At 41.0% G+C, this 27,881-nt stretch overlaps 1 pseudogene; it reads right to left on the reverse strand.

Moving 5' to 3' along the window:
* Positions 1-941: 941 nt before the first annotated feature.
* On the reverse strand, positions 942-25,192 carry LOC139448713 (uncharacterized; annotated as a pseudogene).
* Positions 25,193-27,881: the final 2,689 nt, after the last annotated feature.

The raw sequence follows: 27,881 nt of genomic DNA on the forward strand, positions 1-27,881 counted from the left end.
GCGCTCGGCATTAAGGGGCTAAAACAAGGACTGGTCGGCTCGGAGTCAGTATACTGTGTCTGAGTGGGGCATTCATGTCAAACTACAGCATGGTATTTCAGTGGGCAAACACTATAAATCGGCATCAGTCCGGACTAGTACAAGCAGCCACATTATACCTCACCTCACCTCATAGGGATTCATGATATGTTTGTTTGCATGGCACTGTAATCTTTACAATCTCCGAAATTATATCTAAGCCAATGTATTTCTTAGTCATACTACAAGTAAGTACATGATTATGAACAATGTAAAATACATCAATAAGATATAAAAGAAAGACACCAATATACTTTGAGATATTCACCAGATTTAATTTTAAACAAACATTTTTTGCGCAGGTCAGCATTTTACATACCTCACTAAATAAATATTGACTATATAGATTAAATTAAATGTGGTCTCAATATCTACATGTCACACATGTACATATACAATTACCGGGGTAGAATAGGTCATCAGCAATCCATGCTTGCCGTAAAAAGCGACTATGCTTGTCCCAAAAGGCAACTAACGGAATCGGGTGGTCAGGCTCGCTGACTTGGTTGATGCATGTCATTGATCACAATTGCGTGGATCGATGATCATGATGTCAATCACTGGATTGTCTGGTCCAGGCTTGATTATTTACAAAACGGCCGTCATATAGCTGGAATATTGGAGTGCGGCGTTAAACAACAAACAAACACACAAACAAAACAAACATATACAATTACATATATACGTGACTAGGTACAGAACACCACTAGGATCTCTGTATCAAGTACATCACCGTGGAATACTCATTTCTTGTTTGTTAAACATTTTGCCAGCATCAAACATGGAGGTTGACTTTCATTTTCTGTGGCAGTTTAGTTTCCAACTACATCAACAATCTCATCTAAACAACCTAATGTGTGGTTTTGAAAAAATAATATTAAAGCATTAACTCAATATATGCTGAAGAAATCTGTTTTGAAGCAACTTTTTTTTTACATTTGGTCTGTGCTCATTTTTGTCTGGGCATAATTTCAGCAATAATTTCATCACAACAAAAGTCATGTGGGGATTAAGAATACTAATTTTATAGTATTAAATCAATATAAGCAGAAGAAATCTTGTTTTGAAACAATTTTTACATTTTGTCTGCACTCACTTCTGTTTCACATCACATTTCAGAAAGTTGTTGCTGTGGCATAATTTCAGCAACTACAGCAATTATTTCATTATAACAATATTTGTGTGGGTATTTAAAACAATTGTTTTATCCTTTTAAATCAATATTAGCAGAAGAAATCTTGTTTTGAAACAATTTTTACATTTTGTCTGTGCACTCACTTCTGTTTCACATCATATTTCAGAAAGTTGTTGCTGTGGCATAATTTCAGCAACCACAGCAATAACTTCATTACAACAATATTCGTGTGAGTATTTAAAACAATTTCCTATCCCAGGAGAAACCAGGAAAGTAGTGAAACCAGACATGTGAAGAAACCGAACACTCTTATGTCCGCTTCATTCACTTTCCCCGCCTGTCATTCAAACAGTTGATAGAAATCTCTCAGTTACACGGACAACTTTACATAACCAGTTTATTTCCTATCTCAGCGCTTGGTAGACGAGGGCCCTCTTGATGTATGTCATGTCGACGTCCTCCCCGCTGATCAGACGCATCGCCGCAGTGTAGCCAGATGGCGACCACCCAGCACTAAACATGGGGACAAGACGTTCCCGGAACACCTCATCATACTTGACAAGAACAATCCCCCTGTCCAAGTCAATGAAGGCCACTCTCCCCCTCCCCACATCCAGCACCACGCCATAGTGAAGGGTGGCCTGTGTGCCGGGAGTGCGGAACATGGTGTTCTGGTGACACTCGCCCTGCTTCCTCTCCCGCCACACCCTGGTACAGATACTCCACCCGTGTCTGACACATCTCTCTACACAGACACTCCAGGAGCGACGCTGTCGAGAAACCCACAACCGACTGTCCACCTGACCTGCCTCGCATACCCCCATCTCCAGGACATACCACGGCACTCCCCCCATCACCCGCACCCTGGTCTCTGTCTCCCAGTGTGTTGGTGTGGTGGGGAGGGGGTTGAGGGTGGAGGGGGTTGGAGGAAGGGGGATGGGGGAGCTACAGGTCCCCATTTACGTCTGTAGCCTGTTCCGCCCCTCATCCCGTGTGTCGGGCTCCGAGCTGACCAGCTCACCGTCTGTAGTTACGTGGCACCAATCTGTGTTGGCCCGAGCCGCGTCCAGGTGGCGTTTAGGACCTGGAAATAAACATTGTATTTGTTGTGTGGCAAGTTTATTTCACTGTTTGTTACAAACTGAGACACAGAAAGAGATTTACTGAAAATATCGGCTGATTGCTTTTCTCTAAACAGCGCGCTGAATGTTCGTCTGTGTTTTTCATCAGTACATATAAACCTATCACTGATATGTCCCATTATACTGGAGGTACTCGAATTTCATGTAATGACCTCTTGCTGAGTTGGAGGTTTTACTTCTTAAAAGTAAAACCCAGTAGCAGGTCTTACTTTTGAAAGTAAGACCTCTTATCGGGTCTTACTGTTTAAAGTTAAACCTTGCCCTGATTTCGAAACAAACCAAGTTTTAAAGCAAAACCGGATTTACGATATTAGCAAATGTAGCCCACATGAACACTTCAGTGTGATATTTTATACAAAGTTACAGTATAGGTTGAAATCAGACTTTAGTGTTGAAAACATGTAGAGAAATTTAATGTAGTAAGAATTCTCAAGTTTGTTTCGAGAAGCCCGTTTCAGATACCTGATTTTCTTAATCCTTCAACAACAAAAAATAAACAAATTTTTCAACAATTCTTTATTTCAGTTGAAATTAATAGTTAACGAATACTGCTTGTCTTTGCATTTAACACACAGTTAACAGAAACTTTTGACTCTGTTTCAGAAGTTTGAGCAGTTGGTTCAGAATCAACTTTTCTCTTCCTGTGGGGGACAACGCCAAACAGGTCGGAAACTGATGGCTTTTGGTCATCTAAAGACCTCTTGTACACCCGAACGGCTTCACTGTGGTGACCTGAAATTCAATTAAATAAAGTATTAAGCTGAAGAACCAAATTCAATCTATTACAACAGATTCCAATCCTCCAAAGTGAGAATGCATTTAAATAGTAGTTATACATACATGCTGCTTAAATACATTCTCGAAACTGTACAGTTCCATGGTTCAGTATTTAGAGAGGTAATATAGACAGTTTCTTCAGTGCTGTGAAGTAGAATGCATTAGTTTCCTCGCCTGCTGCCTTACTGCAGTAAAAGAAATAAACATCTTGGAATATTTTCGAATTTCTATCGACAGTTACAACATGACTTGATATACAACAAGTGCACTATATTAGCTAATTACAATGTAAAACTATTACTACGAGAATTCAAAATACATTTCATTAAGAAACAAATAGAATAATTCACAAACAAAGGCAATATTAAATTGTTTTAGGATACTTTTGATTTACCCCCATTGTGCAGATATCTGCCAGACGTGGACGATGTTCGTGTATGAAATACGATCTCAGTGAGTAAATTTCCCAACAAAAGTGTTTGTGTGTGGATTCTATATAAATCTTTTACGAAAGAAGATAAACATAAACCACAAAGTTCCATGTTTTAGGATATTTTTGACATTTTTGTGTTCATCATACACCGCATGAACAGGTATATTCTATGTCCGCTTCAGTCACTTTCACCGTTACACCGTCACAGTCTGTGTGTCGCGGAATGTTCACAAGCGCTGGTCAGTGATTGATGTCGCAAGTCCGTCAACAACGTCAGCTTTCTGAGTTATTCCAGTATAGAATGAATAAGATTCATGATTGTATAATTGTACTTACACAAGAATTCGTATAGAGATTCAGTCAACGCTGACAAAGGCATATTGCAGTAAAGAAGGGGTTTGTTGTTTAAGGCCGCACTCAGCAATATTACCGCTACATAGCGGCCGCCTGTAAATAATCGAGTCTGGACCAGACATTCCAGTGATTGCAATAATGAGCATCGATCCACGCATTTGGGTTATGATGACATGCACCAAGCATGTTAGAGAGCCTGACTCCCCGATCCCGTTAGTCACCTCTTACGACACGCATTGTCGACCTATTCTTATCCGAATCTTCACTGGTGTAAAGGTTTAGCATATTTAAATATAACACCTTTGTGACATAGTTCTAAATTCTCCATAATTTCAGGAATGGATCACTGGTAGTATGAAATTGATAATAATTTTTTTCAGATATTTGCTCAGGCTAAAAGATGATGTAATACTATTGTCTTATCTATAACAAATGTCATGTTAAACCAATTGAATAACCTTTGATTGAGAACATATATATATCGTTGTTCAGGGTTATATCGTTCTTACAATATCCATCAGTATGTCCTAAAATAATGTGCGATTGATAAAATACTGGTTTAGGGTCCATCACTTTTTAAAGAGCCTTGCACAGTGCACTGTGCAGATCAACTTGGGAGAGAAAAAGAGCATTTTTCTCACTCGCAGAAAGAATTTATTATGCATTCAAATTGCTTCTTTACACATTATCGAACGTTCACAAGTTAAAAGTCAAGAATATTTGTAATTGTTTCCGCCTGGAATACATTTGGACACTTTTGTTTTAAGGAAAGATGTTGGCTAATATTTTACGTCCGTTTCAGTCATTACAAAGAATACTACAAGAAAAAGGAACCAGCCTGGAGCAGAGTATTCAGTTGACCAAAAAAAACCTCTCCAAGGCTTACACCCCCGATAGGTTTGAGTAGAAATATTAGACATTCAGTGTGTGAACGCAAAGCTCTCAGGAATTAAAACACCAGCTACGCCACACGACTGTTAAAGTTGGTTGTTTGTTTGTTGTTTAACGCCGGGCTCAGCAATATTCCAGCTATATGATGGCGGTCTGTAAATAATCGAGTCTTGACCAGACAATCCAGTGATTGATATCATGAGCATCGATCCACTCAATTGGGATCGATGACATGCATCAACCAAGTCAGCGAGCCTGACCACCCGATCCCGTTTGTCGCCTCTTACGAGGCATAGTCGCCCTTTTTACGGCAAGCATTGGTTGCTGTAGACCTATTCTAACCCCAGATCTTCACGGGCCCGACCGTTAAAGAACCGCATCACTCTTATGTATGTACAATGGTTGGCTGTGCAGAATTGAGTCGCCATGACATGACTGTGATGCATTAATCTCAGCCCAACATATTCTGGAAGAGACGAAGTACAACTCATCTCCTGTAAACAGGTAAAGCAATCAGGTATCCCTTTGAATTACACTGTGGTGCATATCGTGGATGTTAGGATATGTGGATACCGAGCTCGGTCGCTATCAATGATTCCACTAATACAGATATCAGCAGCTATCAGAAGGGAGTCAATGAAGACTGAGATCGGTGACTGTCAGTGGCGAGTCTTTGAATACTGAGGTCAGTGATTGCCAGTATTGAATCTGTGAATACTGAGGTCAGTGACTGTCTGTAGCGAGTCTATGAATACTGAGGTCATTGACTGTCACTATTGAATCTATAAATACTAAAGGTTAGTGACTGTCAGTAGGGCGTCTATGAATACTGAGGTCAGTGACTGTCAGTAGGCAGTCTATGAATACTGAGGTCAGTGACTGTCAGTACTGAATCTATGAATACTGAGGTCAGTGACTGTCAGTTCGGAGTCTATGAATACTGAGGTCAGTGACTGTCAGTACTGAATCTATGAATACTGAGGTCAGTGACTGTCAGAAGGAAGTCTATGAATACTGAGGTCAGTGACTGTCAGAAGGAAGTCTATGAATACTGAGGTCAGTGACTGTCAGTAGTGAACCTATGAATACTGAGGTCAGTGACTGTCACTATTGAATCTATAAATACTAAAGGTTAGTGACTGTCAGTAGGGCGTCTATGAATACTGAGGTCAGTGACTGTCAGTAGGCAGTCTATGAATACTGAGGTCAGTGACTGTCAGTACTGAATCTATGAATACTGAGGTCAGTGACAGTCAGTATTGAACCTATGAATGCTGAAGTCAGTGACTGTCAGTATTGAATCTATGAATATTGAGGTCAGCGACTGTCTGTAGCGAGTCTACGAATACTAAGGTCAGTGACTGTCAGTACTGAATCTATGAATATTGAGGTCAGTGACTGTCTGTAGCGAGTCTATGAATACTGAGGTCATTGACTGTCAGTATTGAATCTAAAAATACTGAGGTTAGTGACTGTCAGTAGGGAGTCTATGAATACTGAGGTCAGTGACTGTCAGTGACTTTATGAATACAGAGATCGGTGACGGTAGCAAGTCTATGAATACTGAGGTCAGTGACTGTCAGTGTTGAATATATGAATACTGAGGTCAGTGACTGTCAGTACTGAATCTATGAATACTGAGGTCAGTGACACTCAGTAGGGAGTCTATGAATAATGAGGTCAGTGACTGTCTGTAGCGAGTCTATGAATACTGAGGTCAGTGACTGTCAGTACTGAATCTATGATCACTGAGGTCAGTGACTGTCAGTTCTGAACCTATGAATACTGAGGTCAGTGACTCTCGGTATTGAATCTATGAATACTGAAGTCAGTGACTCTCAGTACTGAATGTAAGAATTCTGAGGTCAGTGACTCTCAATACTGAATCTATGAATACTTAGGTCAGTGACGGTAGCGTGTCTATGAATACTGATGTCAGTGACTGTCAGTATTGAATCTATTAATAATGAGGTCAGTGACTGTCAGTATTGAATCTATGAATACTTAGGTCAGTGACTGTCAGTACAGCATTTATGAATAGTGAGGTCAGCGACTGTCAGTAGGAAGTCTATGAATACTGAGGTCAGTGACTGTCAGTATTGAATCTATGAACACTGAGGTCAGTGACAGTCAGTAGTGAACCTATGAATGCTGAAGTCAGTGACTGTCAGTATTGAATCTATGAATATTGAGGTCAGTGACTGTCTGTAGCGAGTCTACGAATACTGAGGTCATTGACTGTCAGTACTGAATCTATGAATACTGAGGTCAGTGACTGTCAGTCCTGAATCTATGAATACTGAGGTCAGTGACTGTAAGTTGTGAATTGATGAATACTTAGGTCAGTGACTGTCAGTACTGAATCTATGAATACTGAGGTCAGTGACTGTCAGTAGGGAGTCTACGAATAGTGAGGTCAGTGGCTCTCAGTACTGAACGTATGAATACTGAGATCGGTGACTGTATGTAGCGGGTCTATGAATACTGAGGTCAGTGACTGTCAGAAGGGAGTCTATCAAAACTAAGGTCAGTGATTGTCAGTACTGAATCTATGAATACTGAGGTCAGTGACTGTCTGTAGCGAGTCTATGAATACTGAGGTCATTGACTGTCAGTATTGAATCTAAAAATACTGAGGTTAGTGACTGTCAGTGGGGAGTCTATGAATACTGAGGTCAGTGACTGTCAGTGACTCTATGAATACAGAGATCGGTGACGGTAGCAAGTCTATGAATACTGAGGTCAGTGACTGTCTGTAGGGAGTCTATGAATAATGAGGTCAGTGACTGTCAGTACTGTATCTATGAATACTGAGGTCAGTGACTGTCTGTAGCGAGTCTATGAATACTGAGGTCATTGACTGTCAGTATTGAATCTAAAAATACTGAGGTTAGTGACTGTCAGTGGGGAGTCTATGAATACTGAGGTCAGTGACTGTCAGTGACTCTATGAATACAGAGATCGGTGACGGTAGCAAGTCTATGAATACTGAAGTCAGTGACTGTCAGTGTTGACTATATGAATACTGAGGTCAGTGACAGTCAGTAGGGAGTCTATGAATAATGAGGTCAGTGACTGTCAGTACTTACCTATCAATACTGAGATTGGTGACTGTCGGTAGCGGGTCTATGAATATTGAGGTCAGTGACTGTCAGTACTGAACCTATGAAGACTGAGATCGGTGACTGTCCGTAGCGGGTCTATGAATTCTGAGGTCAGTGACTGTCAGTACTGAACCTATGAATACTGAGGTCATTGACTGTCACTTGTAAATCTATGAATACTGAGGTCAGTGACTGTCAGTACTGAATCTATGAATACTGAGGTCAGTGACTGTCAGTAGGGAGTCTATGGATACTGAGGTCAGTGACTGTCAGTAGTGAATGTATGAATACTGAGGACAGTGACTCTCAATACTGAATCTATGAACACTTAGGTCAGTGACTGTAGCGAGTCTATGAATACTGAGGTCAGTGACTGTCAGTATTGAATCTATGAATACTGAGGTCAGTGACTGTCTGTAGCGAGTCTACAAATACTGAGATCAGTGACTGTCAGTACTGAATCTATGAATACTGAGGTCAGTGACTGACAGTACTGAACCTATGAATACTGAGGTCAGTGACTCTCGGTATTGAATCTATGAATACTGAAGTCAGTGACTCTCAGTACTGAATATATGAATACTGAGGTCAGTGACTCTCAATACTGAATCTATGAACACTTAGGTCAGTGACGGTAGCGAGTCTATGAATACTGAGGTCAGTCTCTGTCAGTATTGAATCTATGAATAATGAGGTCAGTGACTGTCAGTACTGAACCTATGAATACTTAGGTCAGTGACTGTCAGTACAGCATCTATGAATACTGAGGTCAGCGACTGTCAGTAGGAAGTCTATGAATACTGAGGTCAGTGACTGTCAGTATTGAATCTATGAATACTGAGGTCAGTGACAGTCAGTAGTGAACCTATGAATGCTGAAGTCAGTGACTGTCAGTATTGAATCTATGAATATTGAGGTCAGTGACTGTCAGTAGTGAATCTGTGAATGCTGAGGTCAGTGACTGTCAGTATTGACTCTATGAATACTGAGGTCAGTGACTGTCGGTATTGAATCTATGAATACTGACGTCAGTGACTGTCAGTACTGAATGTATGAATACTGAGGTCAGTGACTGTCAGTACTGAATCTATGAATACTGATGTCAGTGACAGTCAGTAGTGAACCTATGAATGCTGAGGTAATTGACTGTCAGTACTGAATGTATGAATATTGAGATGAGTGACTGTCTGTAGGGAGTCTATGAATACTAAGGTCAGTGACTGTCAGGACTGAATCTATGAATACTGAAGTCAGTGACTGTCAGTATTGAACCTATGGATACTAAGGTCAGTGACTGTCAGTACTGAACCTCTGAATACTGAGATTAGTAACTGTCGGTAGCGGGTCTATGAATACTGAGGTCAGTGACTGTCAGAAGGGAGTCTATGAATACTAAGGTCAGTGACTGTCAGTACTGAATCTATGAATACTGAGGTCAGTGACTGTCAGTAATGAATCTATGAATACTCAGGTTAGTGACTGTCAGTATTGAACCTATGAATCCTGAGATCAGTGACTGTCAGTACTGAATCTATGAATACTGAGCTCAGTGATTGTCAGTACTAAGTCTATGAATACTGAGGTCAGTGATTGTCAGTGCAGAATCTATGAATACTGATGCCATTGACTGTCAGTAGTGAGTATATGAATATTAAGGTCCGTGACTGTCGTTAACGAGTCTATGAATAGTGAGGTCATTGACTGTCAGTACTGAATCTATGAATAGTGAGGTCAGTGACTGTCAGTAGGAAGTCTATGAAAACTGAGGTCATTGACTGTCAGTATTGAATCTATGAATACTGAGGTCAGTGACTGCCGGTATTGAATCTATGAATACTGAGGTCAGTGATTGTCAGTATTGAATCTATGAATACTGAAGTTAGTGACTGTCAGTATTGAACGTATGAATACTGAGGTCAGTGACTGTCAGTAGAGAGTCTATGAATACTGAGGTCAGTGACTGTCTGTAGTGAGTCTATAAATACTAAGGTTAGTGACTGTCAGTATTGAACCTATGTATCCTGAGATCACAGACTGTATGTAGGGAGTCTATGAATACTAAGGTCAGTGACTGTCAGGACTGAATATATGAATATTGAGGTGAGTGACTGTCAGTAGGGAGTCTATGAATACTGAGGTCGGTGACTGCCAGTATTGAATCTGTGAATACTGAGGTCATTGATTGTCAGTATTGAATCTATGAATACTGAGGTCAGTGACTGTCAGTACCGAACCTACGAATACTCAGATCGGTGACTGTGGGTAGCGCTTCTATGAATACTGAGGTTAGTGACTGTCAGAAGGGAGGCTATGAATGCTCAGGTCAGTGACTCTCAGTGGCGAGTCTATAAATACTGAGATCGGTGAATGTCAGTAGGGAGTTTACGAATACTGAGGTCATTTTCTGTCAGTGGCTGTAGCGGCTCTATGACTGTCAGAAGGGAGTCTATGAATACTGAGGTCAGTGACTGTCAGTACTGAATCTATGATTATTGAGGTCAGTGACTGTCAGTACTGATTTTATAAAGATTGAGGTCAGTGACTGTCAGTAGTGAATTTATGAATATTGAGGTCAGTGACTGTCAGTACTGAATCTATGAATACTGAGGCCAGTGACTGTCAGTACTGAATCTATGAATATTGAGGTCAGTGACTGTCAGTAGTGAAGTTATGAATACTGAGGTCAGTGACTGTCAGTACTGAATCTATGAATACTGAGGTCAGTGACTGTGAGTAGGGATTCTACGAATACTGAGGTTATTGGCTGTCAGTACTGAATCTATGAATACTGAGGTTGGTGACTGTCGGTAGCGGGTCTATGAATACTGAGGTCAGTGACTGTCAGAAGGGAGTCTATGAATACTAAGGTCAGTGACTGTCAGTAGGCATTCTACGAATACTGAGGTTAGTGGCTGTCAGTACTGAATCTATGAATACTGAGGTTGGTAAATGTCGGTAGCGGGTCTATGAATACTGAGGTCAGTGACTGTCAGTACTGAATTTATAAATACTGAGGTCAGTGACTGTCAGTACTGAATCTATGAATACTGAGGTCAGTGACTGTCAGTACTGAATCTATGAATACTGAGGTCAGTGACTGTCAGTACTGAATCTTTGAATACTGAGGTCAGTGACTGTCAGTGGCAAGTCTATGAATACTGAGATCAGTGACTGTCAGTACTAACCTATGAATACTGAGTTCTGTGACTGTCGGTTGCGGGACTTTGAATATTGAGGTCAGTGACTGTCAGTACTGAACCTATGAATACTGAGATCGGTGATTGTAAGTAGCGGGTCTATGAATATTGAGGTCAGTGATTGTCAGTACTGAACCTATGAATACTGAGATCGGTGACTGTCCGTAGCGGGTCTATGAATACTGAGGTCAGTGACTGTCAATACTGAACCTATGAATACTGAGGTCACTGTCTGTCAGTACTGAATCTATGAATACTAACGTCAGTGACTCTCAGTTGGGAGTCTATGAATACTGAGAACATTGACTGTCACTACTGAATCTATTAATACTGAGGTCAGTGACTGTCAGTACTGAATCTATGAATACTGAAGTCATTGACTTTAAGTACTGAATCTATGAATATTGAGGTCAGTGACTGTCAGAACTGAACCTATGAATACTCAGATCGGTGACTGTGGGTAGCGGTTCTATGAATACTGAGGTCAGTGACTTTCAAAAGGGAGGCTATGAATGCTGAGGTCAGTGACTCTCAGTGGCGAGCCTATGAATACTGAGATCAGTGACTGTCAGTACTAACCTATGAATACTGAGATCGGTGAATGTCAGTAGGGAGTTTACGAATACTGAGGTCATTTTCTGTCAGTGGCTGTAGCGGCTCTATGACTGTCAGAAGGGAGTCTATGAATACTGAGGTCAGTGACTGTCAGTACTGAATCTATGATTATTGAGGTCAGTGACTGTCAGTACTGATTTTATGAATATTGAGGTCAGTGACTGTCAGTAGTGAATTTATGAATATTGAGGTCAGTGACTGTCAGTACTGAATCTATGAATACTGAGGTCAGTGACTGTCAGTACTGAATCTATGAATACTGAGGTCAGTGACTGTCAGTCCTGAATCTATGAACATTGAGGTCAGTGACTGTCAGTAGTGAAGTTATGAATACTGAGAACAGTGACTGTCAGTACTGAATCTATGAATACTGAGGTCAGTGACTGTGAGTAGGGATTCTACGAATACTGAGGTTATTGGCTGTCCGTACTGAATCTATGAATACTGAAGTTGGTGACTGTCAGGAGCGGGTCTATGAATACTGAGGTCAGTGACTGTCAGAAGGGAGTCTATGAATACTAAGGTCAGTGACTGTCAGTAGGGATTCTACGAATACTGAGGTTAGTGGCTGTCAGTACTGAATCTATGAATACTGAGGTTGGTGACTGTCGGTAGCGGGTCTATGAATACTGAGGTCAGTGACTGTCAGTAGTGAATCTATGAATGCTGAGGTCAGTGACTGTCAGTAGTGAATCTATGAATGCTGAGGTCAGTGACTGTCAGTAGTGAATCTATGAATGCTGAGGTCAGTGACTCTCAGTAGGGAGTCTATGAATACTTAGGTCAGTGACTGTCAGTGGCGAGTCTATGAATACTGAGGTCATTAACTGTCAGAATGGAGTCTATGAATGCTGATATCAGTGACTGTCAGTAGTGAATCTATGAATACTGAGGTCAGTGACTGTCAGTAAGGAGTCTAGGAATACTGAGGTCAGTGACTGTCAGTACTGAATCTATGAATACTGAGGTCAGTGACTGTCTGTAGCAAGTCTATGAATACTGAGGTCAGCGACTGTGAGTATTGAACCTATGAATACTGAGATCAGTGACTGTCAGTAGGGAGTCTATGAATACTGAGGTCAGTGACTGTCAGTGGCGAGTCTATGAATACTGAGGTCATTAACTGTCAGAATGGAGTCTATGAATGCTGAAATCAGTGACTGTCAGTAGTGAATCTATGAATACTGAGGTCAGTGACTGTCAGTAAGGAGTCTAGGAATACTGAGGTCAGTGACTGTCAGTACTGAATCTATGAATACTGAGGTCAGTGACGGTCTGTAGCGACTCTATGAATACTGAGGTCAGTGACTGTCTGTTGCGAATCTATGAATACTGAGGTCAGTGACTGTCAGTATTGAACCTATGAATACTGAGGTCAGTGACTGTCAGTAGGAAGTCTATGAATACTGAGGTCAGTAACTGTCAGTGGCGAGTCTATGAATACTGAGGTCATTAACTGTCAGAATGGAGTCTATGAATGCTGAAATCAGTGACTGTCAGTACTGAATCTATGAATACTGAGGTCAGTGACTGTCAGTTCTGAATCTATGAATACTGAGATCGGTGACTGTCACTAGGGAGTCTATGAATACCGAAGTATGTGACTGTCAGTACTGAATCTATGAATACTGAGGTCAGTGACTGCCAGTATTGAATCTGTGAATACTGAGGTCAGTCATTGTCGGTATTGAATCTATGAATACTGAGGTCAGTGACTGTCAGTACTGAATCTATGAATACTGAGGTCAGTGACTGTCAGTAGGGAGTTTGTGAATACTGATGTCAGTGACTGTCTGTCGCGAGTCTATGAATACTGAGGTCAGTGACTGTCAGTACTGAATCTATGAATACTGAGGTCAGTGACTGTCAGTGGGGAGTCTAAGAATACTGAGGTCAGTGACTGTCAGTAGGGAGTCTATGAATACTGAAGTCAGTGACTGTCAATATTGAACCTATGAATACTGAGATCAGTAACTGTCAGTAGGTAGTCTATGAATACTAAGATCTGTGACTGTCAGTACTGAATCTATGAATACTGAGATCAGTGACTGCCAGTGTTGAATCTGTGAATACTGAAGTCAGTGACTGTCAATATTGAACCTATGAATACTGAGATCAGTGACTGTCAGTAGGTAGTCTATGAATACTAAGATCTGTGACTGTCAGTACTGAATCTATGAATACTGAGGTCAGCGACTGTCAGTATTGATTCTGTGAATACTGAGGTCAGTGCCTGTCAATATTGCACTTATGAATACTGAGGTCAGTGACTGGCAGTATTGAATCTATGAATACTGAGGTCAGTGGCTGTCAGTACTGAATCTATGAATACTGAGGTCAGTGACTGTCAGTACTGAATCTATGAATACTGAGGTCAGTGACTGTCAGTACTGAATCTATGATTACTGAGGTCAGTGACTGTCAGTACTGAATCTATGAATACTGAGGTCAGTGACTGGCAGTATTGAATCTATGAATACTGAGGTCAGTGACTGTCACTAGTGAGTCTATGAATACCGAAGTATGTGACTGTCAGTACTGAATCTATGATTACTGAGGTCAGTGACTGTCAGCACTGAATCTATGAATACTGAGATCAGTGACTGGCAGTATTGAATTATGAATACTGAGGTCAGTGACTGTCAGTACTGACTCTATGAATACTGAGGTCAGTGACTGTCAGTACTGAATCTATGAATACTGAGGTCAGTGACTGTCAGTACTGAATCTATGAATACTGAGGTCAGTGAATGTCAGTACTGAATCTATGATTACTGAGGTCAGTGACTGTCAGTACTGAATCTATGAATACTGAGGTCAGTGACTGGCAGTATTGAATCTATGAATACTGAGGTCAGTGACTGTCAGTACTGAATCTATGATTACTGAGGTCAGTGACTGTCAGTATTGAATCTATGAATATTGAGGTCAGTGACTGGCAGTATTGAATCTATGAATACTGAGGTCAATGACTGTCAGTACTGAATCTATGAATACTGAGGTCAGTGACTGGCAGTACTGAATCTATGAATACTGAGGTCAGTGACTGTCAGTACTGAATCTATGAATACTGAGATCAGTTATTGGCATCACTCACTCACTCACTCCAGGAAATACTTACATGAGATAGCTGCAGGCCGGCATTCAGCTCCAGCAATATGTACAGTGATTCCAAAATCTGAAAAGAAAATTACAATTTTATGAATTCCTCTTCAACAACTAAGAGAAGTAACCGATAAATCGAGCTTCACATATTGGAACTTTTCTATGTGACATTAAGCATGAGATATGTTCCGTTATAAATGTTTCAAAGATTCCGACAAGCCGACGTTAAACAGCTCGTCCTTTGAACAAAGACATCAATCAGCTTGCTGTGCTCGATAAAGCCCTGCATGCTACTTTATGAACGATCTACCATGCAACAGTGAGCAGTAGGATAGCCATGTGCTTATTTCTCTCCTCACGAAGACGAGCCGGGTTTGATTCCCCACATGGCGTTAACTGGCCCAGCTGAGCTGGTGTTAACTGGCCCACACGAGTTGGCGTTAACTGGTCCAATTGAGTTGGCGTTAACGCCTGGATCTGGTCCCTCCGTAGGTGTCGTTCTGTCTCATTTCATACATGTTATATTGGCTTGAGATCTGGAGAAACAGCCAGCTATGGAAGCACAGAAATGCTATGCCGCTTCAAAATGACCGTTGCGACACTGTAACATATTGGTGGGTATTATCCTTCTGCAAAGTGACCTTACGTCCCTGCATTTGCCAAAAATATGGAAGAGAATGGTCTCGAACGATGTCGGTCCGTAGGTTACGCAATTTGCCATAAACTATTATAAGCTGTGTTCAAACATAAGTTGTGATGGCAACCCATACCATTACACTTATGCCCACAAACTGACGACGTTGAGTAACGCAAGCGTTACAAGCCTTGGACTCCCATGGTCGTGCACGGCGTCCAAGAGAAGGTTTTCCTCAGCTATTTTCCCTTTACGCCGAGTGGAATCTGTTACGGCAGAAAACCTAGGCTAGTTATTCTCTTGCAATGACAATTTATAAATGTGAGTTACGCTTGCGTGGACGACCATCGGAGCTACTCAGATGTAACCTGGACTCATCTGTAAACAAGCATACTGTCCCAAGCCTGTCTTCTGAACCTCAGATGCTGTCTACACCAAGCTAGACCTGCATGACGGTGACGTGGAAACAAAAGTGGATGTTTTGCTCCCTCAACCGGTTGCTTTCATTTTCGGCAAACCGGGCATGGGTTATTTACGGCAAGACAAAAGTTTTTTTTATGAGCACTTGTTAGCTAACAATCAGTGTGTGCTGTTTGCATTGCGTGAGTATCAGGCTCCCAACGCAAACATTCAAATCGTGCGCCGTGCATCTTAATGTTGAGGGGATGTTCATGAATATCTATTGAAAGATGCATTATTTAAATTTTGAATAAATTTAATTTTATTGAACTTTATATGAAGAGCACTTACTATTATTGCTTGCATATAAGCATTCGCGCTTTACACGCCCTTTTGCTTAAAACGGCGTAAAACATATAATTGCCATCCGTTTTTAATGATGGATACTGTTCTAATTACATGTTTTGTGTGGGTATGGCGATATTAACATTTAAACTCCACATTTGACATACACGTAAATATATGGTTCAAGGTGCCATATAAAAGAATTATTCAAGGTATACTATAAATAATATGAATGTACAGCTATATAGAATCTACAAACCTTTTTCCAAGGAGGCATTCTTTGCCGTCAGACCCGCGAGTCGCTGCTTGTCTTCTGTAATCACCTAGAAAACATTGAAGAGTACGTTAGGGCGTTCAGAGCCAGTGACAAGCTTCACAGTGTGGCATCTCATACATATTTGGATGTTACACATGCCCTGGCCTTGTTGGGCATCACCTGGTGCTATATCGTATTCACTGGACTTCAGTCTCCAGTAACCTAGTGTGTTGTTGCAGTACCCAACAGTAACCCAGTGTCTTGTTGCAATACCGAACAGTAACCCAGTGTGTTGTTGCAGTACCCAAGAGTAACCCAGTTTGTTGTTGCAGTACCCAAAAGTGTGTTGTTGCAGTACCTAACAGTAACCCAGTGTGTTGTTGCAGTACCCAAAAGTGTGTTGTTGCAGTATCCAACTGTGTGTTGTTGCAGTATCTAACAGTAACCCAGTGTGTTGTAGGAGTTCCCAACAGTAGCCCAGTGTGTTGTTGCAGTTCCCAAAATTACCTAAGGGTGTTGTTGCAGTACCCAAGAGTAGGTCATTGTGTTACTGCAGTACCTAACACTAACCCAGTGTGTTACTGCAGTACCTAACATTAACCCAGTGTGTTACTGCTGTACCTAACTTTAACCCAGTGTGTTGTTGCAGTACCCAACAGTAACCCAGTGTGTTGTTGCAGTACCCAACAGTAACCCAGTGTTTAGGTGCAGTACCCAAATGTAACCCAGTGTGTTGTTGCAGTACCAAACAGTAACCCTGTGTGGTGTTGCAGTACCCTGCAGGAACCCTTTGTGTTTTTGCAGTACCCAACAGTAACCCAGGGAGTTGTTGCAGTACTCAGCAGTTACCCAGTGTGTTGTCGAAGTACCTAACAGTAAGTCAGTGTGTTGTTGCATTACCCAACAGTTAACCAGTGTGTTGTTGCAGTAGCCAACAGTGAGTTGTTGCAGTACCCAACAGTAAGCCAGTGTGTTGTTGCAGTGCCCAACAGTAACCCATTGTGGTGTAGCAGTACCCAGCAGGAACCCAGTGTGTTTTTCCAGTACCCAACAGTAACCCAGGGAGTTGTTGCAATACCCAACAGTAACCTAGTTTGTTATTCCTGTACCAAACAGTAACAAAGTGTGTTGTTGCAGTACCCAACAGTAAGGCAGTGTGCTGTTGCAGTACCCAACAGTTAACCAGTGTGTTGTTGCAGTACTCATCAGTAACCCAGTGTGTTGTCGAAGTACCTAACAGTAAGTCAGTGTGTTGTTGCAGGAACCAATAGTTAACAAGTGTGTTCTTGCAGTAGCCAACAGTGTGTTGTTGCAGTACCCAACAGTAAGCCAGTGTGTTGTTGCAGTACCCAACAGTAACCAATTGTGTTGTTGCAGTACCCAACAGCACCCAAGAGTGTGGTTTCTGTTCCCAACAGTAACCCAGTGTGTTGTTGCAGTACCAGACTGTAACTCAGGGTGTTGTTGCAGTACCCAACAATAAGCCAGTGTGTTACTGCAGTACCTAACATTTACCCTGTGTGTTGTTGCAGTGACCAATAGTAACCCAGTGTCTTACAACAGTACCTAACATCAACCCAGTGTGTTACTGCAGTACCTAACATTTACCCAGTGTGTTGTTGCAATACCCAACAGTAACCCAGGGAGTTCTTGCAGTACCCAACAGTAGGCCAGTGTGTTGTAGCAGTACCGAACATTAACCCAGTGTGTTGTTGCAGTACCCAACAGTAAACCAGTGTGTTGTTGCAGGACCCAACAGTAAGCCAGTGTGTTGTTGCAGTACCAATCAGTATCCCCATGTGTTGTTGCATTAGCCATTAGTAACCCAGTGTGTTGTTGCAGTACCCAACAGTAAACCAGTGTGTTGTTGCAGTGCCCAATAGTAAGCCAGTGTGTTGTTGCAGTACCAAACAGTAACCCAGTGTGTTGTTGCAGTACCCATCAGTAACCCAGTGTGTTGTTGCAGTACCCAACAGTAACCCAGTATGTTGTTGCAGTGCCCAACAGTAACCCAGTGTGTTGTAGCAGTACCAAGTGTGTTTTTGCAGTACCCAGCAGTAACCAAGTGTGTTGTTGCAGTACCCAACATTAACCCATTGTGTTATAGCAGTACCCAAAAGTAACCCAGTGTATTGTTGCAGTACCCGACAGTAACCCATTGTGTTGTAGCAGTACCAAGTGTGTTTTTGCAGTACCCAGCAGTAACCAAGTGTGTTGTTGCAGTACCCAACATTAACCCATTGTGTTATAGCAGTACCCATCAGTAACCCAGTGTGTTGTTGCAGTACCCAACAGTAAGTCAGGGTGTTGTTGCTGTACCTAACAGTAAGCCAGTATGTTACTGCAGTACCTAACATTAACCCAGTGTCTTACTGCAGTACCCAACAGTAACCCAGTGTGTTGTTGCAGTACCCATCAGTAACCAAGTGTGTTGTTGCAGTGCCCAACGCTAACCCAGTGTGTTGTAGCAGTACCCAACAGTAACCCTGTGTGTTGTAGCAGTGCCCAACAGTAACCCAGTGTGTTGTTGCAGTGCCCAACAGTAACCCATTGTGGTGTAGCAGTACCCAGCAGGAACCCAGTGTGTTTTTGCAGTACCCAACAGCAACCCAGGGAGTTGTTGCAGTACTCAGCAGTAACCTAGTTTGTTGTTCCTGTACCAAACAGTAACCCAGTGTGTTGTTGCAGTACCCAACATTTAGGCAGTGTGCTGTTGCAGTACCCAACAGTTACCTAGGGAGTTGTTGCAGTACTCAGCAGTAACTCAGTATGTTGTCGAAGTACCTAACAGTAACCCATTGTGTTGTAGCAGTACCCATCAGTAACCCAGTGTGTTGTTGCAGTACCCAACAGTAAGTCAGGGTGTTGTTGCTGTACCTAACAGTAAGCCAGTATGTTACTGCAGTACCTAACATTAACCCAGTGTCTTACTGCAGTACCCAACAGTAACCCAGTGTGTTGTTGCAGTACCCATCAGTAACCAAGTGTGTTGTTGCAGTGCCCAACGCTAACCCAGTGTGTTGTAGCAGTACCCAACAGTAACCCTGTGTGTTGTAGCAGTGCCCAACAGTAACCCAGTGTGTTGTTGCAGTGCCCAACAGTAACCCATTGTGGTGTAGCAGTACCCAGCAGGAACCCAGTGTGTTTTTGCAGTACCCAACAGCAACCCAGGGAGTTGTTGCAGTACTCAGCAGTAACCTAGTTTGTTGTTCCTGTACCAAACAGTAACCCAGTGTGTTGTTGCAGTACCCAACATTTAGGCAGTGTGCTGTTGCAGTACCCAACAGTTACCTAGGGAGTTGTTGCAGTACTCAGCAGTAACTCAGTATGTTGTCGAAGTACCTAACAGTAAGTCAGTGTGTTGTTGCAGTACCCAGCAGTGAGCCAGTGTGTTACCGCAGTACGTGACATTAACCCTGTGTGTTTCTGCAGTACCCAATTGCAAGACTAAGTGTGTTGTTGTAGTACCCAACAGTAACGCAGGGAGTTCTAGCAGTACCCAACAGTAGGCCAGTGTGTTGTTGCAGTACCGAACAGTAACCAAATGTGTTGTTGCAGTACCAAACAGTAACCCAGTGTGTTGTTGCAGTACCCAACAGTAAGCCAGTGTGTTGTTGCAGTATTCACCAGTATCCCCGTGTGTTGTTGCAGTACCCATCAGTAACCCAGTGTGTTGTTGCAGTACCCAACAGTAACCCAGTGTGTTGTTGCAGTACCCAACAGTAACCCAGTGTGTTGTTGCAGTGCCCAATAGTAACCAACAGTAACCCAGTGTTTTGTTGCAGTACACAACAGTAGCCCAGTGTGTTGTAGCAGTACCCATCAGTAGCCCAGTGTGTTAAGCAAGTAGTAACATGGCAGTACTGGTGTTTGTTTCCGCACAAAATGTAACTCTACAATCAACAATAGATGTGAATAAACACAGTTAGCAGTATATAATGATACTACATATTCATATGTTACTAACTAAACTGTTAAACCAAACTTATGCAATGAATGTGGACAGGCAGCTAGCTAATAACAAATAGCATGGCACCTACCGTTAAAGAATATCCTGTTTTATTTTCCGCCCTCGTTTCAGGGATCGTCTCAGGATCTAAAACAATAAAACACGCGCACGTACGTCTTTATCAATGACTGTTCACATTCCACCTTCCTTATGAAATAAAAACAGCCTGCATTATGCCAGACCAAAAACATGAAGCAAAAATCATCTAAAAATAATATAAAAGCAGAGGTCAGTATTGCCAAGAAAATATTACGTATGCGAGTTTTGGAAGCCAAAGAAATAATGTTTGAAATACATACAAGTTGCAAATTGCCAATGGTGACGTATTGTTTTCGGTATCACACTGTTTGTTTCATCAACAATGTTCCCGTATGAGGACAGATCCAGTTTGCTGAGGTCGTTCACTGATGCATACGCTGACCTGAAAGTATTAACGATTAAGTCAGTGACAGACATAAACAGAAATAATTAACTCGGCCTTGAGTTCTGAGATATTCCAATGCATAGTTTGTTGAGAGTATTTTGATTTAGATCCTATGGTATCTACAAACCCGAGTATGCACTCCTCTTCCCGTGACCTACACACCAGTAGAGTGTCCCCCAGCCTGCTCAGTCTCCTGGCCACCTCCAGCATCAGAGTCGTTGCCCCGCTACCTGGCACACACTGGACCTGGACATCCTTACTGTTGATGTTCTCCACCAGAATGATACATTGTTCTTTGGTGAGGAATCTTATACAAGTATCGCCTTCACCATTTTCTCTAAGCACTGACTTTGTCTCAGCAACACCTGCCCAAAAGGCTGTCAGTACTGAATCATATCGTCTAGCATTCATAAGCAATGAATACTTTGGTACAAAATGAAACGAATCGTTTGCCAAAACCCCCAGGCGAGTGTTGAATGCGACACTATCCTTGAGAGTCGACGTATTGATCACTCCATGTATTGAGTTCACATCTTCATCCATGAATCTGATGAGTTTATCCCTCACTCCTCTAGCCACGGACGTATTGTATACCAACGCTTCCTCTGAGTCTTCATCGCCATCAACGAGTGACAGGACCATAGTTGGCTTTGTAGGAAAGGCTATGAACACATCACACACGGCATTACTTGGACGATACGATGTGGTAAAATCCAGAGCAACTGATAAAGTTTCTGATAAGAACATGAAACATGGCTCAGTCTTTGAATGGTTCTTTTTGTCTACATCTTCATTAGTCCTGGTATCCAAACCTAAGACAAACGCATGGTTCTCTACAAGTCCCGAGAGACAGTCTTTGATTATTGCTAGTTGGTCGTCAAGTTTTGAGGGTGTTATGGTTCGACCTTCTGAAAAAAGAAAAGAAATATTAACAGAAACTGTTTTCTAAGCTTGTGTCGTTGTAATGGAACTCAGGTACCTATTTTGTCTTGACCGAATTGTACTAATGTGTCTATATTTATTGGAACAACGGTACCGTTTACAATTCCTTAAACACATAACACCAACTTCCCCCTTGACATGGATAATATTCAAATTAAAGAGTTAAATTATGTGACCTTGAGCTCAGATTCTACTATCATGTCAACAAATCGCTCTTAAGTTTAGAGTTGAAAAATAGGGAACAATTTCGACTATTACTTTGGCAATACGACCAGAAATATTCATTGCTCTTAGTATATAGCTTGATCACCTTCAGGAATGAAATGTCTCCTGATCTCAAAGATGCTGTTTCCAATTTGCTTCAGGTCAGGTCGGAAGAAATCGTTTGTAGCCAACGCGAAATCATGCTCTTCCTCATTTGCAATTTCGTTCTGGATAATGGAAATAAAACATAAAAAATCTTATCTTAATACATGTACACTACAGTTGTCATTTCAAGAAATTTATTTTGAATCAGTGCTAGGATATGTTAAATGTACGTGTAGCGGTCACACTTTTTATGCGATCGTGTTACCTGAACAAGAGTAAGTATGTAGTGTAGTTAGCAGTAGTATTAGCATTTTGTTATTGGTATTTCAAGATTTCAAGTTGTACTTGGTAAGTCACTCCCCTTCCAGCCCCATTAGTTAAGCCAGGACAAATATTCCGGTTGAGCGGCTGGCCCTATTCTCCTCAGGGTCAGCCTTGAATGAATTGTAACCCACACCAGCACCCAAGTCACTACAATGACAAGTCATAGACAACTGACAGCAAGTTGACACATTTTGAAGACATTTTCCTTTCAAGGTATTTGAATGATGCCACTGATAAGCATTGGCTGTGTAGTCTTGGGGGTTTGATATGTAACCAATGCCTAGGGACCATCGCCATCGCCTTTGCCTGAATTTACTGCTTTTTATGGACACCGACTATACATACCAGCATATTCCACATTTTGACGAGGCTACAGTTTCAACCTGGAAATACAATGCCTCAATTGGAAAATTGTCATAAGACTACATGCAGCAAGCTGAGCATAGACGGGAACATGACATTGTCACTAAGCGAGGATGACAGCAAAACTGGTTTTGCTCATGGGAGACATAAAACAACTGCCTAATCTTTACTGCTACTATATGACAACAGGAAGACTGAAACGTATTTCATCAAAAATAGATTCTCAACAACGTGGTAGGCCAACACTTAGCTGTTTAATGAAAATATCTTTTCAGTTTAGAAACATTTCAAAATCTCACACTTAAGTTTCTGATTGAAACAATCTTGATTGGTTATTGATTTCGATCTCAATTCATGAAATAGAACTAAATACTGATTTTAAAATGGATTCTGAAAGTTGATTGAAAGAAATTTAACAGCATTTTACCATTCACATTACAAGAGTAGTGAATAGTATATAACAATGAATAAAGCAAATAGGATATGTTACCTACTTTTTAGCATACCACAGCATCAGCTATGCTTGATTGCATCGTGTCTTTTTGAAAGCATGGAACCATTCATGGATTTCCATCCGGGTGACTGACTTGTTTGTGGGATCATATTTGTAAGCCAATGGTCCCCGTGAATCATAAAACACTACACCCTTCACGTGTTTTACTAAAATATGAATAATGTACTCTCCCCCTGTTTCTAAAATGTTATTTCTAAGTTCATCACTGCAACACGGCTTTGTAACATTTGGCGGGCAGGGGATAAAACGTATGTCTATTGTATGTGCGTCAGTCACTTTCTTTCCATCAAAGTCACACACAAGAACAGCCTCGCAAATCTTCTGCTTCAACGTATCCTTCAAACAGTCTTGCTCATCTATACAAACAGGTTGACATTTGATTTCTTTAGATTCATAGCCATATTCCGTTTTAAAAACGCATTCCTCTCTGACACCATATAGGTAAGAACCACCATTTTCAAGTTTGCTCATTGCACTTATGTACTCAGAAAGTTTAAGACGGTTAATAATGTCAGTGACTGTTTCATGATCCCCTTTCTTTGGGCGAAAGTGACTTTTCATTTGAATTGATCTGCTTTCATGTAAGTTCTCAACATCATTTACAGTGTTTATGTCTGTAGTTGGTGTGTGGCAGGTTCCTTCGAATTCTCCTCTTTTTCTGATAAATGTCCGCAGTGTATCCGCGGGAATGTCTACAATGCAGTCATCAAGTGCAACCTTTGTATTGAAGTCAGATGTTGTGACAATGGAAGAAGCACTAACATAAAGAGCTATAAAATCATGGAAATCACAAAGTTTCATGTGTTTACTCAGCTTTTCCTTCCGATAAACATTAGAAAATAATTGACCATCATGAATCAAGTCGTGAAGTTTTGTATCCACAAACTCATCAAATGCGCCAGTAAAATGATCCCCTGGTGCCAGACCAACAAGATGAATCAGTATACATCCAGAGTTGGAGTTGCGCAAAGCTGACACTTTTTCCAACAACTGGTGGACTTTATGATCTCTCTTCTCCCTTTTCTTCTTTTTGTTATCTTCCTCTCGTCCTACACCATACAGGTACTTAACGTGAATCCCAATAGACAAGATGCGATCAGTGGAAGACGCATACTGGAGGAACTTAGTAACTGCTTCCTCACACCGTGGAATATGTTCACTGAAAGGGAAACATACGTAGACTAAGTAAACAAGTAAGTAGCAGGAGTGTCAGAACTACAAAACAGTCCCTCGAGCATCTTTCTGGTCAGTTCACAATACCGCTATATACATTTTCGTATAGTTATACATTTTTGGAAATCGTTTGAGTTTCTTATTTGTAATAGAAAAATACCAAATTCGGAATATAAATAACATAACTATACATAACCGACTAAAGTGCATATCGTTCACATCAGATATTCGAAATACTCACGTTAGACACGCTGTGTGAACGACCTGTTTAAGTGTTGATTTCTTACTGCGGGATGCGAAATCATTCCTGGCATAAACAAGTACAGGGACAAAACCAGTTGGTGCTGTACTTTCTTTAGAATATACTAATCCTTGTTCTGTGGCATAGACATAGACAGATTCAAAACCTCTTGGTAGGTTGCTTCCCTGTCTGGTATATATAACATTGTCACCATGTACGCACACAGTTACATGTTCATACGCTTCTGGTATATCACCACCCTCTGGTACATAAAACACTTCCTCATCCTTGTGATACACAGTTACACGTTGTGAGTTTGATAGTATCTCATCCCCACAGTAATCACATAGTAGCATGACATCTGGAAGCCTCAATCAAATGATCAAATGAAAATCACTCTAAACCTTCTGTAAGGCTGCATTTGTCAAACTCCGATATAGCTAAGGTTAGGTTGTTATGTATACATTTGACGTCAAACATGGATACACATCATGTGATATTCAGCCAATCACTGCATTGAATGCGTGTCTGCCAGTTGAACAACAACTACACTGTCATCGCCCCTCACGACAGGTAATAGAGCCCCAGTGACCTATTGAAATCCGGATCCCTACGGAGGTCTTAGTCTAAAATTGCAAACTATTACCCCCAGTTCGCTCTCTGAAGAAGATCACGCCGTAAACACATTTGGAAATTATCAAAACTCTTTTGGGATGAGTAATTACTGTATGCAACGAATGTATTTGTAACATATAATATTGAATACATCTGACACGTAAACATGCAAATCAATAATAAGGATATTCTGTAAAGAGAAGAAGCCCAAAGGCACAAAATCTAAATAACAGTAGCAAACAAAGGGAGTGGGGCTGGGATTTTGCTTTGAGATTAGGTACTTTTTTAGCTTGAGCTGCGAAACCAGATAGTTTTTTATTTAAAACTATGAGCCTGCATATCTTTTACGAAAAACACCTCGCAACAATGTTATTGTTGTGGCCATAAGTTTGTTTAAGCATAATTATCTTATCATCAATTTTCAAGCACAATGTATTCTTTTCGATAAAATTACAAACCCCTTGAATAAAAACAGCAAAGATTCTTTACAATCTTGTGAGGTATTAATAGTTATGCTATTTCAAAACTATTGGAGTGATTATTTAATTATTCATTGATGGTTACCTGAAAGTAAACGTGGTTTTCGAGTAAGGTAAACGAATCCTCACTTAACCAAATACCTCGTGCATTGACATGATAATCAAATAGTGAACACAAAACTGAAGCCAAAGAAAAGAAAATAGATATGCTGGATCAATGCATTCAGATCAGCCTCTATACGACAAAGAGGTTATTGAGCGAGTGTCCCAATCGTAAATGCAACATCTTCGATCATATTGTGTGATGATTGATAAAAATCGAATTTTGTGACGTATTTTGTAGCCTTAAGTCATTTTAGGAACCGCGCATGAACACATTGCCAGATTACAACGAACTATGTACTATACAGTGCTAAATGATGTGGAACCATGTTTCCAGCACTCTCACATCGGGAAAATCCCTACCTTGTTTTATTGTGAAAACTATGCACATCGATGTATTGAGGTCATTAAAAGCAGTTCCTGCAATGTGACTTCATTTGCACGTTAATCCTTTTGCGATTAGCAAGTTTATGGGATTAGCTTTTGGCATCGATAATATAATTTACTACATGGCAAAATTGTTTATTAACAGCCGTTGGATTTATTATCTATTTTCTTCTTTTCCCTCTTCCCCTCCTCTCGTATTGAAACGTTCCCCCTAGGGGAAAAAGCGAGCATAGCAAACTGAGTTTTAAGGTACACATCACTATTCAAGTCTTCATTGCAGTTAAAGGCCACAGACATACAGGAAAAATATGTTGTGTTGTAGATGATTTGTCTGATAATTTCTAAACTTCCTTGCATGAAATATGTTGTTGAGGACAATGATACATTGCTATTTACAGACGACATTAATACAACATTTGGAAAGTGGTACACTGTACATTGTACAGACCATGTGTTTATGAATCAATATCAAATATTGATGATACCATGTGTTCTGTGACAAAAATGATGCCTGATGCATTTTCCTATCTTGACTTATACCATATGTTCCCATATGTGCGTGCGGGGGAATAATCACCACTTTATTCATAAACACGTGCTTTTGATATATTCGGAATCGTATGATAGACTCTGTCCTCAGCGGAAATTATTTATGAGTGTAGAAATGTTTTGTCGTTTTTTATTGCTTGTCTTTTCTTTGAGGCCACACTCAGCAATTGTCCACTTGTCTGATGACAACCTGTCAATGATAGCATCTGGACCAGGTAATCTAATGATTGATATGATGAGGAGTTGCGGGGAAGGATGACACCAAGTCCACCAAGTCATCAAGTCTGACCACCGGATCATTTCGCATACATTGCTGGGGCCTAGGCTAACCAAAAATTCCTTATAGAGTTTCCAAACAATGTACATATTGGCATTGTGTCAATGTACCTCAGGAATAATATAGATTAACACGAAGACATCACCACCATCCCACCCCTACGATGTAACTACCCACACGTGTGTCCTCCCTGTGTGAAATCTTGAGCCCAAGGTTTATGCCAGAATATTTAATGATATATTATGTTTGTTTTACTCACAAATTGATTGATTTATAATGTTATGGCAGTGTAATATTTTGTTCAACAGTGGTACAATTGTATTTCATTGTATAGCATTGTTTCAGCTAAGGTTCAGAAGAACGTCATAGCATTATGTCGACACGTAACAATGCTATCATCTCTATTAGCTTTTCGCTTTTTAGCCCCAAAACAGATTTGACGCATCAGTGACAAAAAATATGGTCGTTGCATTTCCCTATATTGACTTGTACCATATCTTCCCGTGTTTTTTTCAGGTTAATAAATGACTTGATTTTGTATGTGTTCGCGACGGGTGCCAACGGAGGAGTAGGATACGCTCACGAGCATACGAACACCTGGTATCATCACTATTTGGAAGTAAATCATACAGTCGGAATTGTACAATCGACTCTGCCTTCAGCAGAGATTTCTTGTGGCTATGAAAAGGGTTTTGTCCTTTTACTTTC

The sequence above is a fragment of the Haliotis cracherodii genome, unplaced genomic scaffold (genome assembly GCF_022045235.1).
Source record: "Haliotis cracherodii isolate W230 unplaced genomic scaffold, xgHalCrac1.p SCAF_7, whole genome shotgun sequence".
NCBI lineage: Eukaryota > Metazoa > Mollusca > Gastropoda > Lepetellida > Haliotidae > Haliotis > Haliotis cracherodii.